The sequence below is a fragment of the Eptesicus fuscus genome, chromosome 6 (assembly GCF_027574615.1).
Source record: "Eptesicus fuscus isolate TK198812 chromosome 6, DD_ASM_mEF_20220401, whole genome shotgun sequence".
NCBI lineage: Eukaryota > Metazoa > Chordata > Mammalia > Chiroptera > Vespertilionidae > Eptesicus > Eptesicus fuscus.
Genome location: NC_072478.1, coordinates 97,189,542 through 97,204,509, shown reverse-complemented (window position 1 = coordinate 97,204,509; position 14,968 = coordinate 97,189,542). Strand labels below are relative to the sequence as shown.

General features: G+C 39.7%; 1 long non-coding RNA gene across 1 annotated transcript in view; it reads right to left on the bottom strand.

The window, feature by feature from the left end:
- The window catches only part of LOC129149516 (uncharacterized), a 1,442,660-nt gene that overhangs the window by 1,427,511 nt on the left and 181 nt on the right, over positions 1–14,968 (bottom strand). The window lies entirely within an intron of this gene.

The window sequence follows — 14,968 nt, the reverse complement described above, 5'->3', positions numbered from 1 at the left end:
AAGCATAATGAGGTAAATATACCCTCACTAGAAAGGTTAAAATGAAAAGGACTAGTGCTACTAAGCATTGATGAAAATGTTAACAAACTGGAAGTCTCATATATTAGAGAATTATTTGGCAACTTCTTAAAATTTAAACATGCATGATTCAGGAATTCCATTCTTCAATATAAAATCCAAGAGGGGGGAAAAGGCTACAAAAGACTTTTACACAAATGTCTGTAACAGCTTTTACCAATAACAAAAACAAAACCAACACATGACTAAATAAACAAATTGTGGTATATCTATACAGTGGAAAAGTGCTTAGCAATAAAAAGGAATATACAACTGATACACACAACATGAATGAACTTGTAAGATTCTGTAGTGTTGCACTTAGGTACAATTCTGGGGAAAACTAAAATGAATATAACTGACAGAAAGAAGATCAGTGTTTGCCTGAGACCAGGAGAGCAGGGAGATACTAGCTACAAAATGGCATGTGGGTACTTCTTTGGAGAAACCATTCTGTGTGTTGTGGTGATAGTTACAATAGATATATACATTTCTTCAAACTCTTCTAACTGGATACTTCAAATTGGTACATCTTATTTTATGTAAGTTATAGCTTAATAAAGTTAACTTTTAAAAAATGAGAGAGAAACTGACCATTAAGTAACTTGCTGAAGATCATACTGGTGGTAAGTAATAAAAATTCAATTTGACCTTTTTTTATTTAATCCTCATTCAAAGATATGTTTTTTACTGATTTTTAATTTTTTTTAGAGAGGAAGGAAAAGAGAGAGAGAAGCATTGATGTGAGAAACATCAATCTGTCACTTCCGCTATGTGCCCTGACTGAGGATCAAACCTGCAATCTAGGTATTTGCCCTCACTGGAAAGCAAACAAGCAAGCTTTTGGTATATGGGACAATGCTCCAACCAACTGAGCCACCTAGCCAGAGCTATTTTTTTTTTCTTCTAAGCAACTTACGTATGCTGAATCTTGATAAGTTTAGAATATTTTTTAGTTGCAAGAATGAGAATTTTAAGGTAAATAAGAAGACAAGGAAAGAGTGAAGAAGAGATAGTGGGCATTCACCTGAACTAGAATTATCCTTAGAATTTGAGATAATGCTAGAGATGAGCTCCTCAATCTATCCTTGGAGTCTTTATAAATATTTTAACTCTCACTACAGATGATTGATCTTACCCTCTTATCTATAAATTTACTTTGAGTTTTGGCTGATTTGTCTTAGTCGTTGTTTTAGTCAGCTCAGCCTGCTATAACAGAATGCCATAGACAGCAGGGCTTAAACATCAGACATTTATTTCTCACAGTTCTGGAGGCTGGGATGTCCTAGACCAGTGGTCTGCAAACTCATTAGCCAACAGAGCCAAATATCAACAGGACAACGATTGAAATTTCTTTTGAGAGCCAAATTTTTTAAACTTAAACTTCTTCTAATGCCACTTCTTCAAAATAGACTCGCCCAGGCCGTGGTATTTTGTAGAAGAGCCACTCTCAAGGGGCCAAAGAGCCGCATGTGGCTCGCGAGCCGCAGTTTGCTGACCACAGTCCTAGACCATGGTTCTGGCTGACCCCGTATCTGATACAGAACTCAATTCTTTTTATAAGGGCATTAATCCTGGCATGGAGTCTCCAGTTTCATGACCCAATCTAACCCTAATCACCTCCCAAGATCTCCACCTCCTAATACCAATCCTTTGGGGATTGTGTTTCAACATATACATTTTGGGGGAACATAAACATGCAGCCACCCTTCCTACTTTATAACAACTTCATTTTGAGATTATTCCTCATGAAGTACCCCTTTACAGATCTCTTTCTGCCTAACATTTTTCACTTGCTGTAGTTCAAATACCCAAGAGAGGAAATCTGTTTGGACCAATAAATGTGGGCTAATTCACAATAACATCCTTTTCATAGGTCAAAGGAAAGCTATCCATTGGCTTTCCTTGAGTGTGATGCCCAATCTTGGATCTATTAGGTATGACACATGAGATGGGGTTTATGTGATAAAAACATGCCTGTCTAGATAAGATTATGAGTACGGTAAACCAGTACTGTTAACAGTTTCATTTGAAATTATTGCTGATATTTGTGAAAGGAAAATGTATGTTAAAATACTTATAAATTTATTTGTGCAAATATAAAGACAGAGATACCTAAATATACACATGTAAAGAAATATATTCCTTTACAGATTCTAATGACTTTATGGGTCTAGTCCAGATAAAGGCCTCATATTCTCTCTTTCCCCTATTTTATTCAATTACTCTTTTTTGCAACTTTTAATCTTTTGCACTCGGATGTCGAGTGTGACTCGACACGCTTAGCATTAGAATAAAGGAATCGAGAAAAAAGCAAGCGAGTGCAAAGGGTTAAAAATGTGTTGTGCATGTGTGTTTGTTTATTCAGACACAAAGAGAAATAACTTATTCCTTTTAGATGCTACAGAAAAATAAAGTATTCTACCTGTATGTGTTTTTATATTAAGTGGGATTCTTTAAATAAACAGGGCTGCATTTAATTTTTAAGACTCTTAAGGAATACTAAATTTGAGTTTGCAGACCCAGCTCAAGGATCCTACACTCAAAACAATTCAAGTAAAATTAGTGAATGATGACCCATAAATTAAATAATTAGAACAGAAGAGGCTAATAAGTAAATACTAGTCTAGTCATGCTTACTGCACAAGGTGAGCATAGGTCAACACACTCAAAATTCTGCTAGCAAAATAGTTTCTGTATCATGAGGAAATCATTACTTGCCTCCTTGACATGAACAGTGTCAAAAAGCTGTCGTAAGCAAGATGATGCAGAAAAGAGGTGAACCATGTCCCTTTTCCTCAGCGTTCTATTTAGAATGTCCTTTTGGGTGAGAGGAGATTTTAACTACTTGGAATTAAATATAGAAGTTTTGGTACTATGTGCATTTATGTCTAATTTCTAAATTGAGTCTATATTTGCAGCTTAAAGTGGCTGTAAAATATTTGACTACGAGGGTTCAGAAAACTCAGGGAATTAGCGAAGTTTCCACCTAGGAGAGTAGAAGCACATCCCTCTTAGAGTAAATTTAAAGAACACTGAGAGATAAAAAGTGAAGATGCTTTCTGATTAAATCACAAAATGTTCAGTGTACAAGGACCTTCTTTTACTAAAGTCTTGTTCCTCCACCTGACATACATGGGTAGGATAGAAAACATTGACAATAACCTTACTAAAACCCAGATGATCTCTGCTTTCCCTTATTCATTCTCAGGCAGACAATTTAAAAGTGGAAATAAAGTCTGTAGTGACTTGTTTTAGTGCAACCATGTTGCTGACAAATAAGCATCACTTTCTTCATGAATATTTATAAATGTTCTGATTAATATTTCATTTTAACGTTGTTAAAGTGGTGGATACCAAGTTTATTGGCTGTAATTGCTTCATGTCACCTTACTTTCAATATTAGGATAAGGTGAATATGTTTCTTGAGTGATATGATAGCATGTAAAAGCTTCTGAATGGTTTTCTCAAAGACCCGTGAAGATGAAGATCAATGATTAAGTTGATGATAAAATTTTCTGAAACCACAGAGATCAATTTAGATAACTTCCTCTTTCTTTTACTGTTGTATTATTTCATTGTTGAGAGTGATTAGGTTAGACAATAAGCTTTGGAATCTGATATGCTCCTTTGATAATTCTTTATAATCGTAATGAATTTTATTAATGACACTGATCCTCAAATTACCTAACTGTGGTCAATGTTTTATTAAGCCAGAGAACAAAATGATTTGGTTTGTTTCCTTTCTTTTTAGTTACTATGGCATTTCACAAATATTGTCTTAAGTGGAAACAGTGTCGAAGAACCACATCTTTACAAAATTGGAATCGTTTGTCAAGGTGGGCAGCATTGAGGATACTGACAGAGGAGAGAAATAAAACTGATCTTTATAAGGCCATTATTTTTCTATTTCCTCTAAACTTCTTACACTGGCCATTTTACAATTAGCTAAAATGCTAAATTAATTTTTCTGTACTAAGCTTTTAGAAGGAAGTCTTACATGGTAAAAATTTAAAACAATCCAAAATGCTTTTATGACAGAATTCTTGACACGTAGTCACAAATATACACAAAACTAGAGGCCTGGTGCACTGGGGTGGGGGGGTCCCTCAGCCCGGCTTGCGCCCTCTTGCAGTCTGGAACCCCTCAGAGGATGTCCACCGATGGGTCCTTAGTGCTGCCGCAGAGGCAGGAGAGGTTCCTGCCACTGTAGCTGTGCTCGCCAGCCATGAGCCTGGCTTTTGGCTGAGCAGTGTTCCCCCTGTAGGAGCGCACAGACCACCGGGGGCAGCTCCTGCTTTGAGCATTTTCCCCCTGGTGGTCAGTGTGCATCATAGCAACTGGTCGTTCTACCGTTCACTTGATTTGCATATTAGCCTTTTATTATATAGGATAATTAAATGAATAAGGATTTAATGATAAAGTAATTTCAAAGCAATATACTAATATAAAATCTATCCTATTCATTCAAAATATATTTCTGAATAAACAGAATGAACTGTTTGTATATATTGAACATGTGAAACTGCTAAAATTCCAACTTTTTAAACAGCTTTATTAAGGTACTAGAAGCCCGGTGCATGAAATTCATGCACGGGGGCAGGGGGGGGTTGTCCCGCAACCCAGCCTGCACCCTCTCCAATCTGGAGCCCCTTGGACATCCCTCTCACAATCTAGGACTGCTGGCTCCCAACTGCTCACCTGTCAGCCAGCCCAACTGCCCCTAACTGCCCTCCACTGCTGGCCCAGGTCACCCCTAACTTCCCTCCCTTGCCAGCCTGGTTGCCCCTAACTGCCCTCCCCTGCTGGCCTGATTGCCCCTAACTGTCCTCCCCTGCCGGCCCAGTCCCCCTCAACTGCCCTCTCCTGCTGGCCCGGTCACCCCTAACTGCCCTCCCTTGCTGGCCTGGTCAGCCCCAACTGTCCTCCCCTGCAGGCCTGGTCCCCCCTAACTGCCCTCCCCTGCAGGGCTGGTCCCCCCAACTGCCCGCCCCTGCAGGCCTGGGTCCCCCCCAACTGTCCTCCTCTGCTGGCCCGGTCACCCCTAACTGCCCTCCCCTGCAGACTTGATCACCCCCAACTGCCCTCCCTTTCAGGCCTGGTCCCTTCCAACTGCCCTTCCTTGCTGGCCTGATTTCCCACAACTGCCCTCCCCTCCCCTGCCGGCCATCTTGAGGTGGCCATCTTGTGTCTACATGGGGGCAGCCATCTTGTGTGTTGGAGTGATGGTCAATTTGCATATCACCTCTTTATTATCCTACCTAATAAAAGGGTGATATGCAAATTGACCGCACCTTCGCTACGCCTAAGCCACGCCCATCAGCCATGTCCACCAGTAAATCAGGGCAAGTATGCAAATAAACCCAACCAAGATGGCTACTGCCACAGAGAGCAAGGTTTCCCAGGCAACAGAGGAAGCCAAGCTTTCTACCTGCCCTTGCTAGGCCTAAGCCTCCACTCAAGCTACAAAGTTTCAATTATAGAAGGTAAACAAATATTTTTTTTAATATATTTTATTGATTTTTTTACAGAGAGGAAGAGAGAGGGATAGAGAGTTAGAAACATTGATGATAGAGAAACATCAATCAGCTGCCTCTTGCACACCCCCTACTGGGTATGTGCCCGCAACCAAGGTACATGCCCTTGACCGGAATCGAACCTGGGACCTTTCAGTCTGCAGGTCGACGCTCTATCCACTGAGCCAAACCGGTTTCGGCGGTAAACAAATCTTAACAGAAATGGCGGCAGCCACAGGGCAACAGAGAAAGCAAAGCTTTCTGCACACCCTGGCCAGGCCCAGGCCTCCACTTAAGGCTACAAAGTTTCAACTATAGAAGGTGAATTAACCCCAACAGAAATGGCTGCCAGCCACAGAGCAAGCAGGAGGCTTGGCTCCACTCCAGGCTACAAAGTTTCAATTGTAGAAGGTAAATAAATTCCAGATACCAGGGCCTCCTCTTGGGTCGCCAGGGGGCGTGGCTGGCCTGCAAACCACAACAGGCCCCTTGCTCAGGCCACCCCACGCCTCAAGGGAACCCCCATCCTGATCCGGGACACCCTTCAGGGCAAACCAGCTGGCCCCCACCCCTGCACCAGGCCTCTATCCTATCTATTAAAAGAGTAATATGCAGATTGACCAACACTCCAAAACACAATATGGATGCCCCCATGTGGTCAAAGATCCTGCCCCCATGTGGACACAAGATGGCCACCACAAGATGGCCAGCAGGGGAGGGCAGTTGGGAGGCACCAGGCCTGCAAGGGAGGGCAGTTGAGAGGGACCCAGGCCTGCAGGGAGGGCAGTTGGAGGCGATCAACCCTGCAGGGGAGGGCAGTTAGGGGTGACCAGGCTGGCAGAGGAGGGAAGTTGGGGGCAAACAGGCTGGCAGGGGAGCAGTTAGGCATCAATCAGGCTGGCAGGGGAGTGGTTAGGGGGTGTTCAGGCTGGCAGGCAGAAGCGGTTAGGGGCAATCAGGAAGGCAGGCAGGTGAGCAGTTGGGAGCCAGCAGTCCTGGATTGTGAGAGGGATGTCCGATTGCTTGTTTAAGCCCAATGGGATCCCAGATTGGAGAGGGTACAGGGTGGGCTGAGGGACACCCCCCCTCTCCGTGCACGAATTTCGTGCAACAGGCCTCTAGTATAGGATAATTGACACACAACATGATGATGTGCAATGTGATGACTCCATAATTGTTTCTATTTAGAAATAATCACCACAATAAGTCTAGTTAACATCTGTCACTATTTGTACATACATACATGTTTTTCTTATGAGAACTATTAAGATCACTCTTAGCAACTTTCAAATATGCAATACAGTATTATTAACTGTAGTTGCCATACTGTCTGTATATTACATCCCATAACATTTATTTCCAGGTTTCTTCTTCAGTGGGCTTTTATAGTTTGTGTCTTTCAAGGAATATGTATTTAATGTAAGCTGTCAGTTTATAAACATAAAATTATTAATAATACTTGCTTATTATGCATTTGACATTTGTAAAATTTGTTGTGATGTTTCCTCTCTCATTCTTAAAATTGGTTATTTTTTATCTTCTGTCCTTTATCCTGGTTGGTCTGGTTAGAAACCACTCATTTTTGGGAAACCTCTTTAATTTTTTTATTCAAATAAATAGCTTTGGTTTCATTAATTTTTTAAAATTATTTTTATATTTCTATTTTCTATGCTCTGGTTTTCATGATTTTTTGGGTGGTGATGGTCGTGGTTATCCTCTATTGGTCTCCAGAGTTCATTCTTGCAGCTCTCCCCATTTTTGTCCTCTGTCCACTGAAATTTAGCTACCATGGGTGGTTTCTCTGCATCTCCAGTTTCTCAAAGCAGTGAGTCTATGGGGGCTTTGCTTGGGTTTGCCCTCCCTGCTCCATGGTAAGGAAACTCTCTCAAGGCTGGCAAGCTGGGTAAACACAGGGCTCACCTCATTGTTCACCAGCTCTCTAGTTCACAGTCCTTGGATGTCTAAGGCCCAATCTTGAAAATTGTTATTTTATTATCTCCCCCCTCCCCGGCCCCCCCCACCCCAGCCTTTTTTGCTGTTGTTGATCCAGGTAGAAGCGTAAGTTTAGTCACTGTTACTCATCTTGACCAAAAGTGGAAACACCTTATTCCGTTTTTAAACCCACAAAATGTGTAGTTTAATATTTCACAATCTAACATGTGTGTTATATTTTAAACTAAAATTATTCAATTAATCTCATATTACCAATACAGATCTTGAGATATTCTAATAAATCAAAGATTTACAATCTATATTCTAAACATGAATTTCTTTCCCCCATATTCCTTAATTTATTGGAGCCATTTTGAACACTGTTAATCTTTACTTTATGTTCAAGTAAGAGTTAGAAGGTGTATAACCTAGAAAGAAAACCTTGATCCTTCAGATTAAAAATATTAATAGTTACCAAGAAATGCTGCTGACAGCTGCCAAGTGACAGAACTTGTATAAAGAACTTGATAATCCAGATTTTTTTATTTGAACTTAACATTATTATAATTCCTTCAGCATATCTGTAATTGTTAGTGAAACTTGTCAAATTTCAATAGCAGTGCGCTAAAAGTATAGATGCTGTATCACTTATTCTAATTTTAGAAAGTCTATTTTGTTTGCCATCATTACCAAATATGACCAAAAAAAAAATTAGCCAAAGTAAACTACGCTGTACCTAATGTTCACATTAGCTTCTCAATACATTTTAAACATTGAAACTGTATTTACTGGTATTAATTATATTTTTTCAGATCCTTACAGAGTTTAACATTCTGATTTTCTTAACTGCATAATCATTTATCTGTTCTTTGCACTTCCTATAGCATTGGTCAGCAAACCGCGGCTCGCAAGCCACATGCGGCTCTTTGGCCCCTGGAGTGTGGCTCTTCCACAAAATACCATATGCAGGTGCGCACGTACAGTGCGATTGAAACTTCGTGGCCCATGCGCAGAAGTCGGTTTTTGGCCTGGGCGAGTCTATTTTGAAGAAGTGGTGTTAGAACACTCAAGGGGCCAAATAGCCGCATGTGGCTCGCGAGCCGCAGTTTGCCGACCACTGTCCTATAGTAAGATTTACCAGCATCCAAATCATAAAGAATAAAGACAGAAAGATAGAGCAAGAGAGAAAGAGGAGATTCAAGTATTCTACAAACTTAGAGCAAAGAAGAGAAGAGTGACTAAGTCTATTATCTTCTGAAAGTTATGTCCAGCTCTTCTTTCCTCTGTACTTGTCCCATTTTGTTTCTGAGAAAACACTTTAGACTTTTTATGGGTATAATACCTACTTAGCTACTGACAGACAGTAGAATCTGTATGGCATGTTTCTGAATCCGCATTACAAATGAAATTTCTTTTTTTAAAATTATATGAGATCTACCATTACCTCAAAAAAGAAGCTACTTTTCTCTCACTGTTCAGTGCTAATATTATGAATTTATTCACTGAAGCTAGAAATTTTCCTAGACTTGCATTCTTTAATTCACTATATATATTAGTTCTTTAAATGTCAAGGGTCTATGAAAAGTGAAATTTAAGTCACAAATGAGTACTGTCCCGACTTCCCAAACTCTATTCTCGTGTTTCTTACCTACTGCAGTTCCTTCTGCAGATCGCCTCTCACTTAGCACACAGCATGTAGTATTTTCCTTTTATAAATCTTGTTAATCCATTCCAAATTTCTCTCTTAATTATTAAAATGGAAATAATAGTACTTACCTCATGATTTATTTGTGAGAATTTGTGAAGTGTCTAATATACAGTAATGTTCAGTAAATGCTAGGTACTTATTTTTCTCCTATTATTAAATTTCACACTCTCTAATGCAACTCATCTTTTAATATTAGCTAAATACATACTGTTCCCTCAACACTGCTTCTGCCTCTCTATGCCTTTGCTTATTCTGAGCTTTTTATCCAGAAAAACCTCCTCTCATCATAAACGTAATTCTTGATCACATTTTCCAAGATCTTTTTCCAATCCTGTTAAGTGTTCTAATCTGTGTTTACTGCCCTCTCCTCTAATCTCCTTTAGTGTTCACTTTATAGTATTCATTTTGGCACCTAACTACTATCTTCTATAAGGTTTCAATGCATAATTAATTAGAGGCCCGGTGCACAGATTCATGCATCGGTGGGGTCCCTCAGTGTGGCCTGCAGGGATCAGGCTGAAACCGATATCCAACATCCCCCGAGGGATGTAGTAATGTGTGAAGCGGCAGGTGGCTGGTGGCTGGAAGGAGCCGCTCCCACTCATCCTGGTCAGCTGAACGCCTGCACCCCTCCCTCCCCCCCCCCCCCCCCCCCCGCCCCCACCTCACTTCTACCACTGCCCCTTGCATCTCCTGGCCTGCTTCACCCAGCTATGGAGAAGTGGGTCCCTAGGGCGGAGCTCCCATGGCCTTGCTAGGGGTGCAGACTGAGGCTCAGAGAAGTGGGGTAGTACCCAAGGTGTGCCCAGGGAAGACCAGGGAGTCACATTAGCTGTGCCACAAGGCCACGCACTTCAGGCGCCTTCCTGCAAGTCCTGGGGTGGCTCCAGTCTGATTGCAGGAGGTGAGCTCTAGGGGCAGAGTTCGTGGTCTCTTTTTTCCCCTCCCTCCATCCCTTGGTCCCGGAGCTGCCCAGGAAGGACTCAGCCGAAGGGGTTGATGAGGGTCGAGGACACAGTGCCTCTGGAGCAGTGCCTGGAGAGCCACGGAATTTGGGGCCGATGGCCCGCCCTCCCAATGTGAACTGCAGCTCAGCCCCACCTGCTTGAGATCTTTCATAGACTCAATTGCCTGTGTCTCTTTTCATCTGTCCAAGCTGACTGTGCCCTGGTGGTCAGTGTGCATCACAGGGACCGGTTGAACAGGCTTTTATGTATATAGACTAAAGGCCTGGTGCACGACATTCATGCTCTCGGCGGGAGGCCCGTCAGCCTGGCCTGTGCCATCTTGCAGTCCTGAAGCTCTCAGGGGATATCTGACTGACAGCAAGCTGGCAGTCGGACACCCTTAGCACTTCCATGGAGGTGGGAGAGGCTCCCACCACTGCCGCTGCACTCGCCAGCTGTGAGCCCGGCTTCTGGCTGAGCAGCGCTCTCCCTGTGGGAGTGCACTGACCAAAGGGCAGCTACTGCATTGAGCATCTGCCCCCAGGTGGTCAGTGCGCGTCATAGTGACCGGTTGTTCCATTGTTTGGCCGATTTGCATATTAGCCTTTTATTATATAGGATTGTATGTGTTTAGTGATTTATCTTTCCAACAGGGCTATCTACTTCTTAAAGGCAGTGAATCCTTTTTATTTCATATCCTACTACTCACATCTTTGAAATTTTTAGATATTTAATAGACACTGAATGAACACTTATACAAAATTGTACTCAGAGTCTATATATACATTTTTAAAACATAAGGTAATGATGAATGAGAAAGGAGGACTCATTTTACATGTGGTTCAATGCCTCTTCTCCACCAGTGTATCTTGGTTTCTCTCAGTTGTTAGGTGTTTCCTTCTGTATTTATTTTTAAGTCTGCTTTCTAAAGTAAGAGTGTTCTAATCTGATGTTTCTACCCTAGGGAAGATTTTTTGTATTGTACTATAAATTCTTTTTAAAAAAATATGATTGTTTTTCTTCCTCAACTTTATTTCCCCTCCCGTGAATAGAATGCATAACCTGGATCATCTGAAAACAGGTGATAGTTTGCAGCTAATTTGAAAAAAAAAGTATTTTATAGAAATATCACTGTTATAACAACTTACTTTTGATGACAATGAACAAAGCAATTGCTGCAAGAGAAGCATTTTGAAAAATACAGTGACAAAAATAAAGAACATTTTTCCAAAATACAAATAAAAATGACACATTGAAGGCATACCTTGGAAATATTGCAGATTCAGTTCTAGACTGCTATAATAAAGCAAATATTGCAATAAATTGAGTCACACAATTTTTGTGTTTCCCAGTGCATATAAAAGTTATATTTACACTATACTATAGTCTTTTAAGTGTGAAATAGCATTTTGTCTAAATAAAAGTGCATACCTTAATTAAAAGATACTTTATTGCTTAAAAATGCTAACCATCACCTGAAACTTCAGCGAGTTATCTTTTTGCCTGTGGAGTGAGTGTCTAGCCTCATGATGCTAACTGCTGACTGATCAGAGTGGTGATTAGTAAAGCCTGGAGGGGTTGTGGCAAGTTCTTAAAACAAGACAACAAAGTTTGTCATGTTGATACTCTTTGATAGCAGAGTATCAGCATTTACCCACAGAAATTCTTATTTTGAGTCAGTTCTCTCAGATCCTGCTACCACTTTATCAACTATGTTTATGTAATATTCTAAGTCCTTTGTTGTCATTGCAACAATTTTACACAGCATCTCAGCATCTTTGCCAGGAGTAGGTTCCATATCAGGAAACCATTTTTCATCCATTAAATGCAACACTTCACCTGCCATATTTTTATCATGAGATTGCAGCAATTCAGTAAAATTTTCAGGTTCTAAATCTAGTTCTCTTGCTATCTCCAGTTACTTCCTCCACTGAAATCTTGAACCTATTAAAGTCATCCATGAGAGTTAAAACCAACTTCTTCCAAATTTTTGTTCATGTTGGTATTTTGACCTCTTCCCATGAATCACAAACGTTCAAAATGGCATCTGAATGGTGAACACTTTCCAGAAGGTTTTCAATTTGCTTTGCCCAGATGCACCAGAGGAGTCACTATCTATTGCAGCTATAGCCTTAAAACATGTATGCATTTCTTAAATGACAAGGCTTATAAATTGAAATTATTCCTTGATCCATGGACTACAGAATGGTCGTTCTAAAAACTACATTAATCTCATTGTATATCTCCATCAGATCTCTTGGAACAGATGTGTTGTCAATGAGCATAGCAATTGTGAAGGAGCACAGCGATAGTTGGGGAGCATAGCCTTTTCAATAGCATAACAATTCAGAAGGATATCTTAGAAGAGAAGTTGGGTCATCCAGGATTTCTTATTGCCTCTGTAGTACAATGGCAGTCTATGCTTACTGACATGCTTAAAGGCCCTGGGGTTCTCACTGTGACAGATCACAAAGGATTTCAATTTGTAGCCTGAAACATTGCTTTCTAGCAAGACTGTTAGCCTCTCCCTAAAAGCCTTGAAACCTGGCCTTGACTTGGCCTCCTTATGAATGAAAGTCCTTTCAAATATCTGTTTTTAGGATAGGGGGGATTCAACCATATTGAATTATCTGCTCTGGCATATAATTTTCTGCTACAATTAGCTTATCTAGAGTTTCCAAAATTTTTTCAGGTGCCTTCACATCAGTACTCAGCAAACTCACCACAATCCTTTCACATTATGTAATAAGTAATTGTTCTTGAATTATTTAACTACCCAGATAAAGCAGTGAATTTAACATTACAGTTGGATTCAGCCTTTTCTTTCAACATCACAAAAAAACAAACAAAACCATATTGCTTTGGTCATAATCACCATGGTGCTGAGAGGGATATGCTTCTGGGTCTGGTCTTCAATTTGGGTTGTTGGACGTTTCTCCTTGTCTGATACAGGTCCTTCTGGAATTGTTGTTAGTCTCATTGCCTTCATTGAAGCAGACCTTTATCACCTTCCATCCCTTTGTTCTTGTTCTTCAAATTAGTAAAATGGGACAAGCCTGACTGGTGAGCAATCACCATCACTGATTTTCCACCTTTGTAGTCCTTAATCATTTTCAATTTTTTTTCCAGGTCAATCACTTGATGTGGCTTCTTACTGGCAACATTAGCAGTGGATTTTGTATGCTTAGGAGCCATGATGAACAAAACAATATGAGATTAAAGGGAACACAAAAGAAAATTATGCAATTGAGAGAAGGGGTAAAAATGAGATATATGACACTGCTGTGGGCATAATTGTTGTACAGCAAACTTTATTTTTTTTAAGTAGAAAGAGAATACTCTAAAATAATGATAAAAAGTATAATCATTAGTGACATAACCGTTAGTAATACACTTTTATATGATTGACAGTGCAGCTTTATTTACACCAGCATGACTACAAACATATGAGTAATACATAGCACTAGGATATTACAATGGCTACGAAGTCACTGGGAAATAGGAATTTTCCACTTCATTATAATCTTATGAGAGCAAAGCTGTATTTATGCTTCAATATTGACCAAAATGTCATTATAAGCACATGATTGTAATGTTAATAATAAAACATCTAAGATTTTACTTTATAATCTTTGGAGATTATTCCTTTGTGAAAATAATGAAAGATATTTCTAAAACCAGAACTTTGTCTCTTTCCCATCACCAAGGCTGACCCAAGCCAAGACACAGATGTTCAATTTAGCTTCTAAATTCTATTGCCTGTAATATGGATATTTATATTTGCATAGGTGTTGAACCCAATGAGATCACCTTATATCTGTCAATAAATCAACAAACAAGTGTTGACAAGGTTGTGGAGAAAAGGGAACCCTCATACATTGGAGTGATTGTACCAGAGTAAATTGTACAGACACTACATGAAACAGATTAAGGTCCCTCAAAAAATTAAAAATAGAACTACCATTATGTCCCAGCAATCCCAATTTTGGTTTTTATCCGAAGATATCCGAAACACTAATTAGAAAAGACATATGTACCCCTATGTTCACTGCAGGGTTATTTACAATAGCCAAGAAATGGAACTTAAGTGTTCATCACTACACGAATGAAGAAATGTGGTGTATATATATATATATATATACACCATGGAATATTAGCCATAAGAAAATGAAATCTTGCCATTTGCAACAAAATGGATGGACCTAGAGGGTATTATGCTAAGTCAGACAGAGAAAGACAAATACCATAGGATTTCACTTATATGTGGAATCTAAGAAACAAAATAAATGAACAAACAAAACAGAAACAGACTCATAGACGCAGAGAATAAACTGATGGCTGCCAAATTCGAGTTGGATTAGGGGATGAGTTAAAAAGATGAAGGGATTAAGAAGTACAAAATACCAGATATAAAAACTGTCACGGGATGTAAAATACAGCATAGGAAATATAGTCAATAATATTGCAATAACTATGTGTCAGATGGGTACTAGACTTATCGGTGATTACTTCACAAGTTATATAAATACCTAATTAGTATGTTGTACACCTGAAACTAATAAAAAATTGTACTTCAACTGCAATATTTAGAAAATTAAAATAAACATAAATAATATGAAGATGGAGGATCATGTCTGCCTTAAGAGATATATCATCTCAGAGAAGATAGAACAATAATGTTACAAATTTCAAACAGAAGATACCTTCTAAAGTATTCTATTATGTAAATTCCACTAAATAATATAAAAATAGTAAAATTTACAGGACAATTTTTGTGTGAAAGTACATAAAATTCCAGCCTCAGGGAG